We start from the raw sequence: 18208 nt of genomic DNA, 5'->3' as shown, positions 1-18208 counted from the left end.
TCACCGTATTTTGCAAGAACATCCTTCAACAGGTAATTGTCAACTTCTGGTGGCAAATTGAAGACCCGAACCTGCTTATATTCTACATCAGCATTGGTGATTATCACGGTACTCACCGACTGGTCTCGATGATGGAATTCCGCCTTTCCTCCAGTTTTCTGCAAGATTTTCTCCAGTTGTAACGGAGTGAGAAACTTGACAAAGAAACAGTAATCCGCCATATCATAGTACGCTGTGTGAACCTGGTCGGACGTTATCCCAATTATATCCACAATCCAATCATGAATTTCCAGGGAGCTTGGTTGCACACGACGCGATGCCTTGTCAAACTCAAAACACAATGTATTCTTTCGGGGAACCGATTTAGCCATAACTGTAACGACAAGCGGCCGAAACCGCTAGTAAGATAAACAAGACGACGAGAAGAGACAAAATCTCAAAATACCACGAGAAAACGCACAATCACAGTCACAAGAAACGATCAAAACACAGTTTGCGGCGCTACGACGGCACGGAAGTTTAGGCACGTCCGATCGCTGTCGCGGCTCAAGCGCAACATGCTCGGCCACGCTACCTACGCGCCACGGCGGTCACAGGAGCTGCGTTCTTACCCACGAGACCACACCGCAATGGCACAAAAACGAGAAGTAAAAATTGGCAGCGGTGGGATTCGAACCCACGCCTCCGAAGAGACTGGTGCCTTAAACCAGCGCCTTAGACCGCTCGGCCACGCTACCTGCGTCAGTGTTCTTCGCTTTTGTGGAAACAGTGCGCGACACAGCTCCCTGTTCTGCTGCAACTGGCTGCTCATCCATTGCACCTCAAACAACTGCCCTTTTCGAATAGAGATTAACTACACAGGCAGCTGCCCGCGCTCTGGTGCGGCGGCATTGCGTGTTGATAATGAACTGGTAGTGCCACCTGCAGCCTGCGGAACATGAGTGAAAAATGAAGAGGGCACTGTGATTTCAAACACTGAGTCACAATCGTCACTGCAGCGACAGCAAGGCAAAACTTTAAAATTTGCCGTGACCAGGATTCGAACCTGGGTTATTGCGGCCACAACGCAATGTCCTAACCACTAGACGATCACGGCCACGGAAGCACCGCCGAGAGCAGTTCTCGCGACTGCAAGTGGCGATGCACAGCAAAGCTCAGCCCACACACCACTGTGTCTCCCCACAGCTGTGTCAGACGCGGTCTCCATTACATGTATACTGGCAAGCGAACGTGTCTGCGCTGTTAGGACACTAAGCAGTGTGGTTAGCTGCATTCAACCCCCGTGGCAATGTCTTGCAGTCCTCCAGCTCTGTTGACCACAGGTAGGTGCCTCGATAAGAGGTGGATACATGTCGCATCGCTCTCGCCGTCACTTGTCACCACGAATCGTACTTAACGTAGTTTTCTGCAAGCGTCAGCGGAGCGTCAGTCGAGCTAAGTCGGGACAAGTCGCATAAGAGGAGCAACAAAATGCGCATTTCCGGTACCGGGAATCGAACCCGGGCCTCCTGGGTGAGAGCCAGGTATCCTAGCCACTAGACCACACCGGATAACGACGCCAGGGCTCCTCCTGCGAACACAGCAAGCTATACACAATCTACTTGACGACAACGGCAAAAATTAGCGTTTCCACCTTATAGAACGTCGTGCTCTGGACACATTTCGTGGAGACGAACGCCAGCAATCGTGACACCAAACTGCGCCTGTGAATCCTGTCGTTGCACCACGCACTGTGCTGCTACGACAATTTAAGAAAGAGACGCTCACGGCTTGCCGCGCTGTTTTCGTCGCGGGTAATCAGTGCTACGGCTTCCGAGACAGAAAACATTGGCAGCGGTGGGATTCGAACCCACGCCTCCGAAGAGACTGGTGCCTGAAACCAGCGCCTTAGACCGCTCGGCCACGCTACCTACGCGCCACGGCGGTCACAGGAGCTGCGTTCTTACCCACGAGACCACACCGCAATGGCACAAAAACGAGAAGTAAAAATTGGCAGCGGTGGGATTCGAACCCACGCCTCCGAAGAGACTGGTGCCTTAAACCAGCGCCTTAGACCGCTCGGCCACGCTACCTGCGTCAGTGTTCTTCGCTTTTGTGGAAACAGTGCGCGACACAGCTCCCTGTTCTGCTGCAACTGGCTGCTCATCCATTGCACCTCAAACAACTGCCCTTTTCGAATAGAGATTAACTACACAGGCAGCTGCCCGCGCTCTGGTGCGGCGGCATTGCGTGTTGATAATGAACTGGTAGTGCCACCTGCAGCCTGCGGAACATGAGTGAAAAATGAAGAGGGCACTGTGATTTCAAACACTGAGTCACAATCGTCACTGCAGCGACAGCAAGGCAAAACTTTAAAATTTGCCGTGACCAGGATTCGAACCTGGGTTATTGCGGCCACAACGCAATGTCCTAACCACTAGACGATCACGGCCACGGAAGCACCGCCGAGAGCAGTTCTCGCGACTGCAAGTGGCGATGCACAGCAAAGCTCAGCCCACACACCACTGTGTCTCCCCACAGCTGTGTCAGACGCGGTCTCCATTACATGTATACTGGCAAGCGAACGTGTCTGCGCTGTTAGGACACTAAGCAGTGTGGTTAGCTGCATTCAACCCCCGTGGCAATGTCTTGCAGTCCTCCAGCTCTGTTGACCACAGGTAGGTGCCTCGATAAGAGGTGGATACATGTCGCATCGCTCTCGCCGTCACTTGTCACCACGAATCGTACTTAACGTAGTTTTCTGCAAGCGTCAGCGGAGCGTCAGTCGAGCTAAGTCAGGACAAGTCGCATAAGAGGAGCAACAAAATGCGCATTTCCGGTACCGGGAATCGAACCCGGGCCTCCTGGGTGAGAGCCAGGTATCCTAGCCACTAGACCACACCGGATAACGACGCCAGGGCTCCTCCTGCGAACACAGCAAGCTATACACAATCTACTTGACGACAACGGCAAAAATTAGCGTTTCCACTTTATAGAACGTCGTGCTCTGGACACATTTCGTGGAGACGAACGCCAGCAATCGTGACACCAAACTGCGCCTGTGAATCCTGTCGTTGCACCACGCACTGTGCTGCTACGACAATTTAAGAAAGAGACGCTCACGGCTTGCCGCGCTGTTTTCGTCGCGGGTAATCAGTGCTACGGCTTCCGAGACAGAAAACATTGGCAGCGGTGGGATTCGAACCCACGCCTCCGAAGAGACTGGTGCCTGAAACCAGCGCCTTAGACCGCTCGGCCACGCTACCTACGCGCCACGGCGGTCACAGGAGCTGCGTTCTTACCCACGAGACCACACCGCAATGGCACAAAAACGAGAAGTAAAAATTGGCAGCGGTGGGATTCGAACCCACGCCTCCGAAGAGACTGGTGCCTTAAACCAGCGCCTTAGACCGCTCGGCCACGCTACCTGCGTCAGTGTTCTTCGCTTTTGTGGAAACAGTGCGCGACACAGCTCCCTGTTCTGCTGCAACTGGCTGCTCATCCATTGCACCTCAAACAACTGCCCTTTTCGAATAGAGATTAACTACACAGGCAGCTGCCCGCGCTCTGGTGCGGCGGCATTGCGTGTTGATAATGAACTGGTAGTGCCACCTGCAGCCTGCGGAACATGAGTGAAAAATGAAGAGGGCACTGTGATTTCAAACACTGAGTCACAATCGTCACTGCAGCGACAGCAAGGCAAAACTTTAAAATTTGCCGTGACCAGGATTCGAACCTGGGTTATTGCGGCCACAACGCAATGTCCTAACCACTAGACGATCACGGCCACGGAAGCACCGCCGAGAGCAGTTCTCGCGACTGCAAGTGGCGATGCACAGCAAAGCTCAGCCCACACACCACTGTGTCTCCCCACAGCTGTGTCAGACGCGGTCTCCATTACATGTATACTGGCAAGCGAACGTGTCTGCGCTGTTAGGACACTAAGCAGTGTGGTTAGCTGCATTCAACCCCCGTGGCAATGTCTTGCAGTCCTCCAGCTCTGTTGACCACAGGTAGGTGCCTCGATAAGAGGTGGATACATGTCGCATCGCTCTCGCCGTCACTTGTCACCACGAATCGTACTTAACGTAGTTTTCTGCAAGCGTCAGCGGAGCGTCAGTCGAGCTAAGTCAGGACAAGTCGCATAAGAGGAGCAACAAAATGCGCATTTCCGGTACCGGGAATCGAACCCGGGCCTCCTGGGTGAGAGCCAGGTATCCTAGCCACTAGACCACACCGGATAACGACGGCAGGGCTCCTCCTGCGAACACAGCAAGCTATACACAATCTACTTGACGACAACGGCAAAAATTAGCGTTTCCACTTTATAGAACGTCGTGCTCTGGACACATTTCGTGGAGACGAACGCCAGCAATCGTGACACCAAACTGCGCCTGTGAATCCTGTCGTTGCACCACGCACTGTGCTGCTACGACAATTTAAGAAAGAGACGCTCACGGCTTGCCGCGCTGTTTTCGTCGCGGGTAATCAGTGCTACGGCTTCCGAGACAGAAAACATTGGCAGCGGTGGGATTCGAACCCACGCCTCCGAAGAGACTGGTGCCTGAAACCAGCGCCTTAGACCGCTCGGCCACGCTACCTACGCGCCACGGCGGTCACAGGAGCTGCGTTCTTACCCACGAGACCACACCGCAATGGCACAAAAACGAGAAGTAAAAATTGGCAGCGGTGGGATTCGAACCCACGCCTCCGAAGAGACTGGTGCCTTAAACCAGCGCCTTAGACCGCTCGGCCACGCTACCTGCGTCAGTGTTCTTCGCTTTTGTGGAAACAGTGCGCGACACAGCTCCCTGTTCTGCTGCAACTGGCTGCTCATCCATTGCACCTCAAACAACTGCCCTTTTCGAATAGAGATTAACTACACAGGCAGCTGCCCGCGCTCTGGTGCGGCGGCATTGCGTGTTGATAATGAACTGGTAGTGCCACCTGCAGCCTGCGGAACATGAGTGAAAAATGAAGAGGGCACTGTGATTTCAAACACTGAGTCACAATCGTCACTGCAGCGACAGCAAGGCAAAACTTTAAAATTTGCCGTGACCAGGATTCGAACCTGGGTTATTGCGGCCACAACGCAATGTCCTAACCACTAGACGATCACGGCCACGGAAGCACCGCCGAGAGCAGTTCTCGCGACTGCAAGTGGCGATGCACAGCAAAGCTCAGCCCACACACCACTGTGTCTCCCCACAGCTGTGTCAGACGCGGTCTCCATTACATGTATACTGGCAAGCGAACGTGTCTGCGCTGTTAGGACACTAAGCAGTGTGGTTAGCTGCATTCAACCCCCGTGGCAATGTCTTGCAGTCCTCCAGCTCTGTTGACCACAGGTAGGTGCCTCGATAAGAGGTGGATACATGTCGCATCGCTCTCGCCGTCACTTGTCACCACGAATCGTACTTAACGTAGTTTTCTGCAAGCGTCAGCGGAGCGTCAGTCGAGCTAAGTCAGGACAAGTCGCATAAGAGGAGCAACAAAATGCGCATTTCCGGTACCGGGAATCGAACCCGGGCCTCCTGGGTGAGAGCCAGGTATCCTAGCCACTAGACCACACCGGATAACGACGCCAGGGCTCCTCCTGCGAACACAGCAAGCTATACACAATCTACTTGACGACAACGGCAAAAATTAGCGTTTCCACTTTATAGAACGTCGTGCTCTGGACACATTTCGTGGAGACGAACGCCAGCAATCGTGACACCAAACTGCGCCTGTGAATCCTGTCGTTGCACCACGCACTGTGCTGCTACGACAATTTAAGAAAGAGACGCTCACGGCTTGCCGCGCTGTTTTCGTCGCGGGTAATCAGTGCTACGGCTTCCGAGACAGAAAACATTGGCAGCGGTGGGATTCGAACCCACGCCTCCGAAGAGACTGGTGCCTGAAACCAGCGCCTTAGACCGCTCGGCCACGCTACCTACGCGCCACGGCGGTCACAGGAGCTGCGTTCTTACCCACGAGACCACACCGCAATGGCACAAAAACGAGAAGTAAAAATTGGCAGCGGTGGGATTCGAACCCACGCCTCCGAAGAGACTGGTGCCTTAAACCAGCGCCTTAGACCGCTCGGCCACGCTACCTGCGTCAGTGTTCTTCGCTTTTGTGGAAACAGTGCGCGACACAGCTCCCTGTTCTGCTGCAACTGGCTGCTCATCCATTGCACCTCAAACAACTGCCCTTTTCGAATAGAGATTAACTACACAGGCAGCTGCCCGCGCTCTGGTGCGGCGGCATTGCGTGTTGATAATGAACTGGTAGTGCCACCTGCAGCCTGCGGAACATGAGTGAAAAATGAAGAGGGCACTGTGATTTCAAACACTGAGTCACAATCGTCACTGCAGCGACAGCAAGGCAAAACTTTAAAATTTGCCGTGACCAGGATTCGAACCTGGGTTATTGCGGCCACAACGCAATGTCCTAACCACTAGACGATCACGGCCACGGAAGCACCGCCGAGAGCAGTTCTCGCGACTGCAAGTGGCGATGCACAGCAAAGCTCAGCCCACACACCACTGTGTCTCCCCACAGCTGTGTCAGACGCGGTCTCCATTACATGTATACTGGCAAGCGAACGTGTCTGCGCTGTTAGGACACTAAGCAGTGTGGTTAGCTGCATTCAACCCCCGTGGCAATGTCTTGCAGTCCTCCAGCTCTGTTGACCACAGGTAGGTGCCTCGATAAGAGGTGGATACATGTCGCATCGCTCTCGCCGTCACTTGTCACCACGAATCGTACTTAACGTAGTTTTCTGCAAGCGTCAGCGGAGCGTCAGTCGAGCTAAGTCGGGACAAGTCGCATAAGAGGAGCAACAAAATGCGCATTTCCGGTACCGGGAATCGAACCCGGGCCTCCTGGGTGAGAGCCAGGTATCCTAGCCACTAGACCACACCGGATAACGACGCCAGGGCTCCTCCTGCGAACACAGCAAGCTATACACAATCTACTTGACGACAACGGCAAAAATTAGCGTTTCCACTTTATAGAACGTCGTGCTCTGGACACATTTCGTGGAGACGAACGCCAGCAATCGTGACACCAAACTGCGCCTGTGAATCCTGTCGTTGCACCACGCACTGTGCTGCTACGACAATTTAAGAAAGAGACGCTCACGGCTTGCCGCGCTGTTTTCGTCGCGGGTAATCAGTGCTACGGCTTCCGAGACAGAAAACATTGGCAGCGGTGGGATTCGAACCCACGCCTCCGAAGAGACTGGTGCCTGAAACCAGCGCCTTAGACCGCTCGGCCACGCTACCTACGCGCCACGGCGGTCACAGGAGCTGCGTTCTTACCCACGAGACCACACCGCAATGGCACAAAAACGAGAAGTAAAAATTGGCAGCGGTGGGATTCGAACCCACGCCTCCGAAGAGACTGGTGCCTTAAACCAGCGCCTTAGACCGCTCGGCCACGCTACCTGCGTCAGTGTTCTTCGCTTTTGTGGAAACAGTGCGCGACACAGCTCCCTGTTCTGCTGCAACTGGCTGCTCATCCATTGCACCTCAAACAACTGCCCTTTTCGAATAGAGATTAACTACACAGGCAGCTGCCCGCGCTCTGGTGCGGCGGCATTGCGTGTTGATAATGAACTGGTAGTGCCACCTGCAGCCTGCGGAACATGAGTGAAAAATGAAGAGGGCACTGTGATTTCAAACACTGAGTCACAATCGTCACTGCAGCGACAGCAAGGCAAAACTTTAAAATTTGCCGTGACCAGGATTCGAACCTGGGTTATTGCGGCCACAACGCAATGTCCTAACCACTAGACGATCACGGCCACGGAAGCACCGCCGAGAGCAGTTCTCGCGACTGCAAGTGGCGATGCACAGCAAAGCTCAGCCCACACACCACTGTGTCTCCCCACAGCTGTGTCAGACGCGGTCTCCATTACATGTATACTGGCAAGCGAACGTGTCTGCGCTGTTAGGACACTAAGCAGTGTGGTTAGCTGCATTCAACCCCCGTGGCAATGTCTTGCAGTCCTCCAGCTCTGTTGACCACAGGTAGGTGCCTCGATAAGAGGTGGATACATGTCGCATCGCTCTCGCCGTCACTTGTCACCACGAATCGTACTTAACGTAGTTTTCTGCAAGCGTCAGCGGAGCGTCAGTCGAGCTAAGTCGGGACAAGTCGCATAAGAGGAGCAACAAAATGCGCATTTCCGGTACCGGGAATCGAACCCGGGCCTCCTGGGTGAGAGCCAGGTATCCTAGCCACTAGACCACACCGGATAACGACGCCAGGGCTCCTCCTGCGAACACAGCAAGCTATACACAATCTACTTGACGACAACGGCAAAAATTAGCGTTTCCACCTTATAGAACGTCGTGCTCTGGACACATTTCGTGGAGACGAACGCCAGCAATCGTGACACCAAACTGCGCCTGTGAATCCTGTCGTTGCACCACGCACTGTGCTGCTACGACAATTTAAGAAAGAGACGCTCACGGCTTGCCGCGCTGTTTTCGTCGCGGGTAATCAGTGCTACGGCTTCCGAGACAGAAAACATTGGCAGCGGTGGGATTCGAACCCACGCCTCCGAAGAGACTGGTGCCTGAAACCAGCGCCTTAGACCGCTCGGCCACGCTACCTACGCGCCACGGCGGTCACAGGAGCTGCGTTCTTACCCACGAGACCACACCGCAATGGCACAAAAACGAGAAGTAAAAATTGGCAGCGGTGGGATTCGAACCCACGCCTCCGAAGAGACTGGTGCCTTAAACCAGCGCCTTAGACCGCTCGGCCACGCTACCTGCGTCAGTGTTCTTCGCTTTTGTGGAAACAGTGCGCGACACAGCTCCCTGTTCTGCTGCAACTGGCTGCTCATCCATTGCACCTCAAACAACTGCCCTTTTCGAATAGAGATTAACTACACAGGCAGCTGCCCGCGCTCTGGTGCGGCGGCATTGCGTGTTGATAATGAACTGGTAGTGCCACCTGCAGCCTGCGGAACATGAGTGAAAAATGAAGAGGGCACTGTGATTTCAAACACTGAGTCACAATCGTCACTGCAGCGACAGCAAGGCAAAACTTTAAAATTTGCCGTGACCAGGATTCGAACCTGGGTTATTGCGGCCACAACGCAATGTCCTAACCACTAGACGATCACGGCCACGGAAGCACCGCCGAGAGCAGTTCTCGCGACTGCAAGTGGCGATGCACAGCAAAGCTCAGCCCACACACCACTGTGTCTCCCCACAGCTGTGTCAGACGCGGTCTCCATTACATGTATACTGGCAAGCGAACGTGTCTGCGCTGTTAGGACACTAAGCAGTGTGGTTAGCTGCATTCAACCCCCGTGGCAATGTCTTGCAGTCCTCCAGCTCTGTTGACCACAGGTAGGTGCCTCGATAAGAGGTGGATACATGTCGCATCGCTCTCGCCGTCACTTGTCACCACGAATCGTACTTAACGTAGTTTTCTGCAAGCGTCAGCGGAGCGTCAGTCGAGCTAAGTCGGGACAAGTCGCATAAGAGGAGCAACAAAATGCGCATTTCCGGTACCGGGAATCGAACCCGGGCCTCCTGGGTGAGAGCCAGGTATCCTAGCCACTAGACCACACCGGATAACGACGCCAGGGCTCCTCCTGCGAACACAGCAAGCTATACACAATCTACTTGACGACAACGGCAAAAATTAGCGTTTCCACCTTATAGAACGTCGTGCTCTGGACACATTTCGTGGAGACGAACGCCAGCAATCGTGACACCAAACTGCGCCTGTGAATCCTGTCGTTGCACCACGCACTGTGCTGCTACGACAATTTAAGAAAGAGACGCTCACGGCTTGCCGCGCTGTTTTCGTCGCGGGTAATCAGTGCTACGGCTTCCGAGACAGAAAACATTGGCAGCGGTGGGATTCGAACCCACGCCTCCGAAGAGACTGGTGCCTGAAACCAGCGCCTTAGACCGCTCGGCCACGCTACCTACGCGCCACGGCGGTCACAGGAGCTGCGTTCTTACCCACGAGACCACACCGCAATGGCACAAAAACGAGAAGTAAAAATTGGCAGCGGTGGGATTCGAACCCACGCCTCCGAAGAGACTGGTGCCTTAAACCAGCGCCTTAGACCGCTCGGCCACGCTACCTGCGTCAGTGTTCTTCGCTTTTGTGGAAACAGTGCGCGACACAGCTCCCTGTTCTGCTGCAACTGGCTGCTCATCCATTGCACCTCAAACAACTGCCCTTTTCGAATAGAGATTAACTACACAGGCAGCTGCCCGCGCTCTGGTGCGGCGGCATTGCGTGTTGATAATGAACTGGTAGTGCCACCTGCAGCCTGCGGAACATGAGTGAAAAATGAAGAGGGCACTGTGATTTCAAACACTGAGTCACAATCGTCACTGCAGCGACAGCAAGGCAAAACTTTAAAATTTGCCGTGACCAGGATTCGAACCTGGGTTATTGCGGCCACAACGCAATGTCCTAACCACTAGACGATCACGGCCACGGAAGCACCGCCGAGAGCAGTTCTCGCGACTGCAAGTGGCGATGCACAGCAAAGCTCAGCCCACACACCACTGTGTCTCCCCACAGCTGTGTCAGACGCGGTCTCCATTACATGTATACTGGCAAGCGAACGTGTCTGCGCTGTTAGGACACTAAGCAGTGTGGTTAGCTGCATTCAACCCCCGTGGCAATGTCTTGCAGTCCTCCAGCTCTGTTGACCACAGGTAGGTGCCTCGATAAGAGGTGGATACATGTCGCATCGCTCTCGCCGTCACTTGTCACCACGAATCGTACTTAACGTAGTTTTCTGCAAGCGTCAGCGGAGCGTCAGTCGAGCTAAGTCGGGACAAGTCGCATAAGAGGAGCAACAAAATGCGCATTTCCGGTACCGGGAATCGAACCCGGGCCTCCTGGGTGAGAGCCAGGTATCCTAGCCACTAGACCACACCGGATAACGACGCCAGGGCTCCTCCTGCGAACACAGCAAGCTATACACAATCTACTTGACGACAACGGCAAAAATTAGCGTTTCCACCTTATAGAACGTCGTGCTCTGGACACATTTCGTGGAGACGAACGCCAGCAATCGTGACACCAAACTGCGCCTGTGAATCCTGTCGTTGCACCACGCACTGTGCTGCTACGACAATTTAAGAAAGAGACGCTCACGGCTTGCCGCGCTGTTTTCGTCGCGGGTAATCAGTGCTACGGCTTCCGAGACAGAAAACATTGGCAGCGGTGGGATTCGAACCCACGCCTCCGAAGAGACTGGTGCCTGAAACCAGCGCCTTAGACCGCTCGGCCACGCTACCTACGCGCCACGGCGGTCACAGGAGCTGCGTTCTTACCCACGAGACCACACCGCAATGGCACAAAAACGAGAAGTAAAAATTGGCAGCGGTGGGATTCGAACCCACGCCTCCGAAGAGACTGGTGCCTTAAACCAGCGCCTTAGACCGCTCGGCCACGCTACCTGCGTCAGTGTTCTTCGCTTTTGTGGAAACAGTGCGCGACACAGCTCCCTGTTCTGCTGCAACTGGCTGCTCATCCATTGCACCTCAAACAACTGCCCTTTTCGAATAGAGATTAACTACACAGGCAGCTGCCCGCGCTCTGGTGCGGCGGCATTGCGTGTTGATAATGAACTGGTAGTGCCACCTGCAGCCTGCGGAACATGAGTGAAAAATGAAGAGGGCACTGTGATTTCAAACACTGAGTCACAATCGTCACTGCAGCGACAGCAAGGCAAAACTTTAAAATTTGCCGTGACCAGGATTCGAACCTGGGTTATTGCGGCCACAACGCAATGTCCTAACCACTAGACGATCACGGCCACGGAAGCACCGCCGAGAGCAGTTCTCGCGACTGCAAGTGGCGATGCACAGCAAAGCTCAGCCCACACACCACTGTGTCTCCCCACAGCTGTGTCAGACGCGGTCTCCATTACATGTATACTGGCAAGCGAACGTGTCTGCGCTGTTAGGACACTAAGCAGTGTGGTTAGCTGCATTCAACCCCCGTGGCAATGTCTTGCAGTCCTCCAGCTCTGTTGACCACAGGTAGGTGCCTCGATAAGAGGTGGATACATGTCGCATCGCTCTCGCCGTCACTTGTCACCACGAATCGTACTTAACGTAGTTTTCTGCAAGCGTCAGCGGAGCGTCAGTCGAGCTAAGTCAGGACAAGTCGCATAAGAGGAGCAACAAAATGCGCATTTCCGGTACCGGGAATCGAACCCGGGCCTCCTGGGTGAGAGCCAGGTATCCTAGCCACTAGACCACACCGGATAACGACGCCAGGGCTCCTCCTGCGAACACAGCAAGCTATACACAATCTACTTGACGACAACGGCAAAAATTAGCGTTTCCACTTTATAGAACGTCGTGCTCTGGACACATTTCGTGGAGACGAACGCCAGCAATCGTGACACCAAACTGCGCCTGTGAATCCTGTCGTTGCACCACGCACTGTGCTGCTACGACAATTTAAGAAAGAGACGCTCACGGCTTGCCGCGCTGTTTTCGTCGCGGGTAATCAGTGCTACGGCTTCCGAGACAGAAAACATTGGCAGCGGTGGGATTCGAACCCACGCCTCCGAAGAGACTGGTGCCTGAAACCAGCGCCTTAGACCGCTCGGCCACGCTACCTACGCGCCACGGCGGTCACAGGAGCTGCGTTCTTACCCACGAGACCACACCGCAATGGCACAAAAACGAGAAGTAAAAATTGGCAGCGGTGGGATTCGAACCCACGCCTCCGAAGAGACTGGTGCCTTAAACCAGCGCCTTAGACCGCTCGGCCACGCTACCTGCGTCAGTGTTCTTCGCTTTTGTGGAAACAGTGCGCGACACAGCTCCCTGTTCTGCTGCAACTGGCTGCTCATCCATTGCACCTCAAACAACTGCCCTTTTCGAATAGAGATTAACTACACAGGCAGCTGCCCGCGCTCTGGTGCGGCGGCATTGCGTGTTGATAATGAACTGGTAGTGCCACCTGCAGCCTGCGGAACATGAGTGAAAAATGAAGAGGGCACTGTGATTTCAAACACTGAGTCACAATCGTCACTGCAGCGACAGCAAGGCAAAACTTTAAAATTTGCCGTGACCAGGATTCGAACCTGGGTTATTGCGGCCACAACGCAATGTCCTAACCACTAGACGATCACGGCCACGGAAGCACCGCCGAGAGCAGTTCTCGCGACTGCAAGTGGCGATGCACAGCAAAGCTCAGCCCACACACCACTGTGTCTCCCCACAGCTGTGTCAGACGCGGTCTCCATTACATGTATACTGGCAAGCGAACGTGTCTGCGCTGTTAGGACACTAAGCAGTGTGGTTAGCTGCATTCAACCCCCGTGGCAATGTCTTGCAGTCCTCCAGCTCTGTTGACCACAGGTAGGTGCCTCGATAAGAGGTGGATACATGTCGCATCGCTCTCGCCGTCACTTGTCACCACGAATCGTACTTAACGTAGTTTTCTGCAAGCGTCAGCGGAGCGTCAGTCGAGCTAAGTCAGGACAAGTCGCATAAGAGGAGCAACAAAATGCGCATTTCCGGTACCGGGAATCGAACCCGGGCCTCCTGGGTGAGAGCCAGGTATCCTAGCCACTAGACCACACCGGATAACGACGCCAGGGCTCCTCCTGCGAACACAGCAAGCTATACACAATCTACTTGACGACAACGGCAAAAATTAGCGTTTCCACTTTATAGAACGTCGTGCTCTGGACACATTTCGTGGAGACGAACGCCAGCAATCGTGACACCAAACTGCGCCTGTGAATCCTGTCGTTGCACCACGCACTGTGCTGCTACGACAATTTAAGAAAGAGACGCTCACGGCTTGCCGCGCTGTTTTCGTCGCGGGTAATCAGTGCTACGGCTTCCGAGACAGAAAACATTGGCAGCGGTGGGATTCGAACCCACGCCTCCGAAGAGACTGGTGCCTGAAACCAGCGCCTTAGACCGCTCGGCCACGCTACCTACGCGCCACGGCGGTCACAGGAGCTGCGTTCTTACCCACGAGACCACACCGCAATGGCACAAAAACGAGAAGTAAAAATTGGCAGCGGTGGGATTCGAACCCACGCCTCCGAAGAGACTGGTGCCTTAAACCAGCGCCTTAGACCGCTCGGCCACGCTACCTGCGTCAGTGTTCTTCGCTTTTGTGGAAACAGTGCGCGACACAGCTCCCTGTTCTGCTGCAACTGGCTGCTCATCCATTGCACCTCAAACAACTGCCCTTTTCGAATAGAGATTAACTACACAGGCAGCTGCCCGCGCTCTGGTGCGGCGGCATTGCGTGTTGATAATGAACTGGTAGTGCCACCTGCAGCCTGCGGAACATGAGTGAAAAATGAAGAGGGCACTGTGATTTCAAACACTGAGTCACAATCGTCACTGCAGCGACAGCAAGGCAAAACTTTAAAATTTGCCGTGACCAGGATTCGAACCTGGGTTATTGCGGCCACAACGCAATGTCCTAACCACTAGACGATCACGGCCACGGAAGCACCGCCGAGAGCAGTTCTCGCGACTGCAAGTGGCGATGCACAGCAAAGCTCAGCCCACACACCACTGTGTCTCCCCACAGCTGTGTCAGACGCGGTCTCCATTACATGTATACTGGCAAGCGAACGTGTCTGCGCTGTTAGGACACTAAGCAGTGTGGTTAGCTGCATTCAACCCCCGTGGCAATGTCTTGCAGTCCTCCAGCTCTGTTGACCACAGGTAGGTGCCTCGATAAGAGGTGGATACATGTCGCATCGCTCTCGCCGTCACTTGTCACCACGAATCGTACTTAACGTAGTTTTCTGCAAGCGTCAGCGGAGCGTCAGTCGAGCTAAGTCAGGACAAGTCGCATAAGAGGAGCAACAAAATGCGCATTTCCGGTACCGGGAATCGAACCCGGGCCTCCTGGGTGAGAGCCAGGTATCCTAGCCACTAGACCACACCGGATAACGACGCCAGGGCTCCTCCTGCGAACACAGCAAGCTATACACAATCTACTTGACGACAACGGCAAAAATTAGCGTTTCCACTTTATAGAACGTCGTGCTCTGGACACATTTCGTGGAGACGAACGCCAGCAATCGTGACACCAAACTGCGCCTGTGAATCCTGTCGTTGCACCACGCACTGTGCTGCTACGACAATTTAAGAAAGAGACGCTCACGGCTTGCCGCGCTGTTTTCGTCGCGGGTAATCAGTGCTACGGCTTCCGAGACAGAAAACATTGGCAGCGGTGGGATTCGAACCCACGCCTCCGAAGAGACTGGTGCCTGAAACCAGCGCCTTAGACCGCTCGGCCACGCTACCTACGCGCCACGGCGGTCACAGGAGCTGCGTTCTTACCCACGAGACCACACCGCAATGGCACAAAAACGAGAAGTAAAAATTGGCAGCGGTGGGATTCGAACCCACGCCTCCGAAGAGACTGGTGCCTTAAACCAGCGCCTTAGACCGCTCGGCCACGCTACCTGCGTCAGTGTTCTTCGCTTTTGTGGAAACAGTGCGCGACACAGCTCCCTGTTCTGCTGCAACTGGCTGCTCATCCATTGCACCTCAAACAACTGCCCTTTTCGAATAGAGATTAACTACACAGGCAGCTGCCCGCGCTCTGGTGCGGCGGCATTGCGTGTTGATAATGAACTGGTAGTGCCACCTGCAGCCTGCGGAACATGAGTGAAAAATGAAGAGGGCACTGTGATTTCAAACACTGAGTCACAATCGTCACTGCAGCGACAGCAAGGCAAAACTTTAAAATTTGCCGTGACCAGGATTCGAACCTGGGTTATTGCGGCCACAACGCAATGTCCTAACCACTAGACGATCACGGCCACGGAAGCACCGCCGAGAGCAGTTCTCGCGACTGCAAGTGGCGATGCACAGCAAAGCTCAGCCCACACACCACTGTGTCTCCCCACAGCTGTGTCAGACGCGGTCTCCATTACATGTATACTGGCAAGCGAACGTGTCTGCGCTGTTAGGACACTAAGCAGTGTGGTTAGCTGCATTCAACCCCCGTGGCAATGTCTTGCAGTCCTCCAGCTCTGTTGACCACAGGTAGGTGCCTCGATAAGAGGTGGATACATGTCGCATCGCTCTCGCCGTCACTTGTCACCACGAATCGTACTTAACGTAGTTTTCTGCAAGCGTCAGCGGAGCGTCAGTCGAGCTAAGTCAGGACAAGTCGCATAAGAGGAGCAACAAAATGCGCATTTCCGGTACCGGGAATCGAACCCGGGCCTCCTGGGTGAGAGCCAGGTATCCTAGCCACTAGACCACACCGGATAACGACGCCAGGGCTCCTCCTGCGAACACAGCAAGCTATACACAATCTACTTGACGACAACGGCAAAAATTAGCGTTTCCACTTTATAGAACGTCGTGCTCTGGACACATTTCGTGGAGACGAACGCCAGCAATCGTGACACCAAACTGCGCCTGTGAATCCTGTCGTTGCACCACGCACTGTGCTGCTACGACAATTTAAGAAAGAGACGCTCACGGCTTGCCGCGCTGTTTTCGTCGCGGGTAATCAGTGCTACGGCTTCCGAGACAGAAAACATTGGCAGCGGTGGGATTCGAACCCACGCCTCCGAAGAGACTGGTGCCTGAAACCAGCGCCTTAGACCGCTCGGCCACGCTACCTACGCGCCACGGCGGTCACAGGAGCTGCGTTCTTACCCACGAGACCACACCGCAATGGCACAAAAACGAGAAGTAAAAATTGGCAGCGGTGGGATTCGAACCCACGCCTCCGAAGAGACTGGTGCCTTAAACCAGCGCCTTAGACCGCTCGGCCACGCTACTGCGTCAGTGTTCTTCGCTTTTGTGGAAACAGTGCGCGACACAGCTCCCTGTTCTGCTGCAACTGGCTGCTCATCCATTGCACCTCAAACAACTGCCCTTTTCGAATAGAGATTAACTACACAGGCAGCTGCCCGCGCTCTGGTGCGGCGGCATTGCGTGTTGATAATGAACTGGTAGTGCCACCTGCAGCCTGCGGAACATGAGTGAAAAATGAAGAGGGCACTGTGATTTCAAACACTGAGTCACAATCGTCACTGCAGCGACAGCAAGGCAAACTTTAAAATTTGCCGTGACCAGGATTCGAACCTGGGTTATTGCGGCCACAACGCAATGTCCTAACCACTAGACGATCACGGCCACGGAAGCACCGCCGAGAGCAGTTCTCGCGACTGCAAGTGGCGATGCACAGCAAAGCTCAGCCCACACACCACTGTGTCTCCCCACAGCTGTGTCAGACGCGGTCTCCATTACATGTATACTGGCAAGCGAACGTGTCCTGCGCTGTTAGGACACTAAGCAGTGTGGTTAGCTGCATTCAACCCCCGTGGCAATGTCCTTGCAGTCCTCCAGCTCTGTTGACCACAGGTATGTGCCCTCGATAAGAGGTGGATACATGTCGCATCGCTCTCGCCGTCACTTGTCACCACGAATCGTACTTAACGTAGTTTTCTGCAAGCGTCAGCGGAGCGTCAGTCGAGCTAAGTCGGGACAAGTCGCATAAGAGGAGCAACAAAATGCGCATTTCCGGTACCGGGAATCGAACCCGGGCCTCCTGGGTGAGAGCCAGGTATCCTAGCCACTAGACCACACCGGATAACGACGCCAGGGCTCCTCCTGCGAACACAGCAAGCTATACACAATCTACTTGACGACAACGGCAAAAATTAGCGTTTCCACCTTATAGAACGTCGTGCTCTGGACACATTTCGTGGAGACGAACGCCAGCAATCGTGACACCAAACTGCGCCTGTGAATCCTGTCGTTGCACCCACGCACTGTGCTGCTACGACAATTTAAGAAAGAGACGCTCACGGCTTGCCGCGCTGTTTTCGTCGCGGGTAATCAGTGCTACGGGCTTCCGAGACAGAAAACATTGGCAGCGGTGGGATTCGAACCCACGCCTCCGAAGAGACTGGTGCCTGAAACCAGCGCCTTAGACCGCTCGGCCACGCTACCTACGCGCCACGGCGGTCACAGGAGCTGCGTTCTTACCCACGAGACCACACCGCAATGGCACAAAAACGAGAAGTAAAAATTGGCAGCGGTGGGATTCGAACCCCACGCCTCCGAAGAGGACTGGTGCCTTAAACCAGCGCCTTAGACCGCTCGGCCACGCTACCTGCGTCAGTGTTCTTCGCTTTTGTGGAAACAGTGCGCGACACAGCTCCCTGTTCTGCTGCAACTGGCTGCTCATCCATTGCACCTCAAACAACTGCCCTTTTCGAATAGAG

The 18208-nt window shown here is 54.4% G+C and overlaps 53 non-coding genes across 53 annotated transcripts; all 53 read right to left on the bottom strand.

Moving 5' to 3' along the window:
* Positions 1-655: 655 nt before the first annotated feature.
* Positions 656-737, bottom strand: Trnal-aag. Its single transcript has one exon. It is a non-coding gene; the product is annotated as a tRNA-Leu (tRNA).
* A 287-nt stretch (positions 738-1024) lies between these two features.
* Trnah-gug lies at positions 1025-1096 on the bottom strand. The gene has a single exon. It is a non-coding gene; the product is annotated as a tRNA-His (tRNA).
* A 382-nt stretch (positions 1097-1478) lies between these two features.
* Positions 1479-1550, bottom strand: Trnae-cuc. Its single transcript has one exon. It is a non-coding gene; the product is annotated as a tRNA-Glu (tRNA).
* A 278-nt stretch (positions 1551-1828) lies between these two features.
* Positions 1829-1910, bottom strand: Trnal-cag. The gene has a single exon. It is a non-coding gene; the product is annotated as a tRNA-Leu (tRNA).
* Positions 1911-1990: 80 nt separating this feature from the next.
* Positions 1991-2072, bottom strand: Trnal-aag. The gene has a single exon. It is a non-coding gene; the product is annotated as a tRNA-Leu (tRNA).
* Positions 2073-2359: 287 nt separating this feature from the next.
* Positions 2360-2431, bottom strand: Trnah-gug. The gene has a single exon. It is a non-coding gene; the product is annotated as a tRNA-His (tRNA).
* Positions 2432-2813: 382 nt separating this feature from the next.
* Positions 2814-2885, bottom strand: Trnae-cuc. Its single transcript has one exon. It is a non-coding gene; the product is annotated as a tRNA-Glu (tRNA).
* Positions 2886-3163: 278 nt separating this feature from the next.
* Positions 3164-3245, bottom strand: Trnal-cag. The gene has a single exon. It is a non-coding gene; the product is annotated as a tRNA-Leu (tRNA).
* Positions 3246-3325: 80 nt separating this feature from the next.
* Positions 3326-3407, bottom strand: Trnal-aag. Its single transcript has one exon. It is a non-coding gene; the product is annotated as a tRNA-Leu (tRNA).
* Positions 3408-3694: 287 nt separating this feature from the next.
* Positions 3695-3766, bottom strand: Trnah-gug. Its single transcript has one exon. It is a non-coding gene; the product is annotated as a tRNA-His (tRNA).
* Positions 3767-4148: 382 nt separating this feature from the next.
* On the bottom strand, positions 4149-4220 carry Trnae-cuc. The gene has a single exon. It is a non-coding gene; the product is annotated as a tRNA-Glu (tRNA).
* A 278-nt stretch (positions 4221-4498) lies between these two features.
* On the bottom strand, positions 4499-4580 carry Trnal-cag. Its single transcript has one exon. It is a non-coding gene; the product is annotated as a tRNA-Leu (tRNA).
* An 80-nt stretch (positions 4581-4660) lies between these two features.
* On the bottom strand, positions 4661-4742 carry Trnal-aag. The gene has a single exon. It is a non-coding gene; the product is annotated as a tRNA-Leu (tRNA).
* A 287-nt stretch (positions 4743-5029) lies between these two features.
* Positions 5030-5101, bottom strand: Trnah-gug. Its single transcript has one exon. It is a non-coding gene; the product is annotated as a tRNA-His (tRNA).
* A 382-nt stretch (positions 5102-5483) lies between these two features.
* Trnae-cuc lies at positions 5484-5555 on the bottom strand. The gene has a single exon. It is a non-coding gene; the product is annotated as a tRNA-Glu (tRNA).
* A 278-nt stretch (positions 5556-5833) lies between these two features.
* Positions 5834-5915, bottom strand: Trnal-cag. Its single transcript has one exon. It is a non-coding gene; the product is annotated as a tRNA-Leu (tRNA).
* An 80-nt stretch (positions 5916-5995) lies between these two features.
* Trnal-aag lies at positions 5996-6077 on the bottom strand. Its single transcript has one exon. It is a non-coding gene; the product is annotated as a tRNA-Leu (tRNA).
* Positions 6078-6364: 287 nt separating this feature from the next.
* On the bottom strand, positions 6365-6436 carry Trnah-gug. The gene has a single exon. It is a non-coding gene; the product is annotated as a tRNA-His (tRNA).
* Positions 6437-6818: 382 nt separating this feature from the next.
* Trnae-cuc lies at positions 6819-6890 on the bottom strand. Its single transcript has one exon. It is a non-coding gene; the product is annotated as a tRNA-Glu (tRNA).
* A 278-nt stretch (positions 6891-7168) lies between these two features.
* On the bottom strand, positions 7169-7250 carry Trnal-cag. The gene has a single exon. It is a non-coding gene; the product is annotated as a tRNA-Leu (tRNA).
* Positions 7251-7330: 80 nt separating this feature from the next.
* Positions 7331-7412, bottom strand: Trnal-aag. Its single transcript has one exon. It is a non-coding gene; the product is annotated as a tRNA-Leu (tRNA).
* A 287-nt stretch (positions 7413-7699) lies between these two features.
* On the bottom strand, positions 7700-7771 carry Trnah-gug. Its single transcript has one exon. It is a non-coding gene; the product is annotated as a tRNA-His (tRNA).
* A 382-nt stretch (positions 7772-8153) lies between these two features.
* Positions 8154-8225, bottom strand: Trnae-cuc. Its single transcript has one exon. It is a non-coding gene; the product is annotated as a tRNA-Glu (tRNA).
* Positions 8226-8503: 278 nt separating this feature from the next.
* On the bottom strand, positions 8504-8585 carry Trnal-cag. The gene has a single exon. It is a non-coding gene; the product is annotated as a tRNA-Leu (tRNA).
* Positions 8586-8665: 80 nt separating this feature from the next.
* Positions 8666-8747, bottom strand: Trnal-aag. The gene has a single exon. It is a non-coding gene; the product is annotated as a tRNA-Leu (tRNA).
* A 287-nt stretch (positions 8748-9034) lies between these two features.
* On the bottom strand, positions 9035-9106 carry Trnah-gug. Its single transcript has one exon. It is a non-coding gene; the product is annotated as a tRNA-His (tRNA).
* A 382-nt stretch (positions 9107-9488) lies between these two features.
* Trnae-cuc lies at positions 9489-9560 on the bottom strand. The gene has a single exon. It is a non-coding gene; the product is annotated as a tRNA-Glu (tRNA).
* Positions 9561-9838: 278 nt separating this feature from the next.
* Trnal-cag lies at positions 9839-9920 on the bottom strand. Its single transcript has one exon. It is a non-coding gene; the product is annotated as a tRNA-Leu (tRNA).
* Positions 9921-10000: 80 nt separating this feature from the next.
* On the bottom strand, positions 10001-10082 carry Trnal-aag. Its single transcript has one exon. It is a non-coding gene; the product is annotated as a tRNA-Leu (tRNA).
* Positions 10083-10369: 287 nt separating this feature from the next.
* Positions 10370-10441, bottom strand: Trnah-gug. The gene has a single exon. It is a non-coding gene; the product is annotated as a tRNA-His (tRNA).
* A 382-nt stretch (positions 10442-10823) lies between these two features.
* Trnae-cuc lies at positions 10824-10895 on the bottom strand. The gene has a single exon. It is a non-coding gene; the product is annotated as a tRNA-Glu (tRNA).
* A 278-nt stretch (positions 10896-11173) lies between these two features.
* On the bottom strand, positions 11174-11255 carry Trnal-cag. The gene has a single exon. It is a non-coding gene; the product is annotated as a tRNA-Leu (tRNA).
* Positions 11256-11335: 80 nt separating this feature from the next.
* On the bottom strand, positions 11336-11417 carry Trnal-aag. Its single transcript has one exon. It is a non-coding gene; the product is annotated as a tRNA-Leu (tRNA).
* Positions 11418-11704: 287 nt separating this feature from the next.
* Positions 11705-11776, bottom strand: Trnah-gug. The gene has a single exon. It is a non-coding gene; the product is annotated as a tRNA-His (tRNA).
* Positions 11777-12158: 382 nt separating this feature from the next.
* Trnae-cuc lies at positions 12159-12230 on the bottom strand. Its single transcript has one exon. It is a non-coding gene; the product is annotated as a tRNA-Glu (tRNA).
* Positions 12231-12508: 278 nt separating this feature from the next.
* Trnal-cag lies at positions 12509-12590 on the bottom strand. The gene has a single exon. It is a non-coding gene; the product is annotated as a tRNA-Leu (tRNA).
* Positions 12591-12670: 80 nt separating this feature from the next.
* Trnal-aag lies at positions 12671-12752 on the bottom strand. The gene has a single exon. It is a non-coding gene; the product is annotated as a tRNA-Leu (tRNA).
* A 287-nt stretch (positions 12753-13039) lies between these two features.
* Trnah-gug lies at positions 13040-13111 on the bottom strand. Its single transcript has one exon. It is a non-coding gene; the product is annotated as a tRNA-His (tRNA).
* A 382-nt stretch (positions 13112-13493) lies between these two features.
* Trnae-cuc lies at positions 13494-13565 on the bottom strand. Its single transcript has one exon. It is a non-coding gene; the product is annotated as a tRNA-Glu (tRNA).
* A 278-nt stretch (positions 13566-13843) lies between these two features.
* On the bottom strand, positions 13844-13925 carry Trnal-cag. Its single transcript has one exon. It is a non-coding gene; the product is annotated as a tRNA-Leu (tRNA).
* An 80-nt stretch (positions 13926-14005) lies between these two features.
* Trnal-aag lies at positions 14006-14087 on the bottom strand. The gene has a single exon. It is a non-coding gene; the product is annotated as a tRNA-Leu (tRNA).
* A 287-nt stretch (positions 14088-14374) lies between these two features.
* Trnah-gug lies at positions 14375-14446 on the bottom strand. The gene has a single exon. It is a non-coding gene; the product is annotated as a tRNA-His (tRNA).
* Positions 14447-14828: 382 nt separating this feature from the next.
* On the bottom strand, positions 14829-14900 carry Trnae-cuc. Its single transcript has one exon. It is a non-coding gene; the product is annotated as a tRNA-Glu (tRNA).
* Positions 14901-15178: 278 nt separating this feature from the next.
* On the bottom strand, positions 15179-15260 carry Trnal-cag. Its single transcript has one exon. It is a non-coding gene; the product is annotated as a tRNA-Leu (tRNA).
* Positions 15261-15340: 80 nt separating this feature from the next.
* Trnal-aag lies at positions 15341-15422 on the bottom strand. The gene has a single exon. It is a non-coding gene; the product is annotated as a tRNA-Leu (tRNA).
* A 287-nt stretch (positions 15423-15709) lies between these two features.
* On the bottom strand, positions 15710-15781 carry Trnah-gug. The gene has a single exon. It is a non-coding gene; the product is annotated as a tRNA-His (tRNA).
* Positions 15782-16163: 382 nt separating this feature from the next.
* On the bottom strand, positions 16164-16235 carry Trnae-cuc. Its single transcript has one exon. It is a non-coding gene; the product is annotated as a tRNA-Glu (tRNA).
* A 278-nt stretch (positions 16236-16513) lies between these two features.
* Trnal-cag lies at positions 16514-16595 on the bottom strand. Its single transcript has one exon. It is a non-coding gene; the product is annotated as a tRNA-Leu (tRNA).
* An 80-nt stretch (positions 16596-16675) lies between these two features.
* Trnal-aag lies at positions 16676-16757 on the bottom strand. The gene has a single exon. It is a non-coding gene; the product is annotated as a tRNA-Leu (tRNA).
* A 285-nt stretch (positions 16758-17042) lies between these two features.
* Trnah-gug lies at positions 17043-17114 on the bottom strand. The gene has a single exon. It is a non-coding gene; the product is annotated as a tRNA-His (tRNA).
* Positions 17115-17499: 385 nt separating this feature from the next.
* Trnae-cuc lies at positions 17500-17571 on the bottom strand. Its single transcript has one exon. It is a non-coding gene; the product is annotated as a tRNA-Glu (tRNA).
* A 280-nt stretch (positions 17572-17851) lies between these two features.
* Positions 17852-17933, bottom strand: Trnal-cag. The gene has a single exon. It is a non-coding gene; the product is annotated as a tRNA-Leu (tRNA).
* An 80-nt stretch (positions 17934-18013) lies between these two features.
* On the bottom strand, positions 18014-18097 carry Trnal-aag. Its single transcript has one exon. It is a non-coding gene; the product is annotated as a tRNA-Leu (tRNA).
* Between the last annotated feature and the right edge of the window lie 111 nt (positions 18098-18208).

Source organism: Schistocerca piceifrons, unplaced genomic scaffold, assembly GCF_021461385.2.
Source record: "Schistocerca piceifrons isolate TAMUIC-IGC-003096 unplaced genomic scaffold, iqSchPice1.1 HiC_scaffold_464, whole genome shotgun sequence".
Classification (NCBI taxonomy): Eukaryota; Metazoa; Arthropoda; class Insecta; order Orthoptera; family Acrididae; genus Schistocerca; species Schistocerca piceifrons.
The sequence above is the reverse complement of the archived record's forward strand: the minus strand, read 5'-3'. Positions and strand labels throughout refer to the sequence as shown.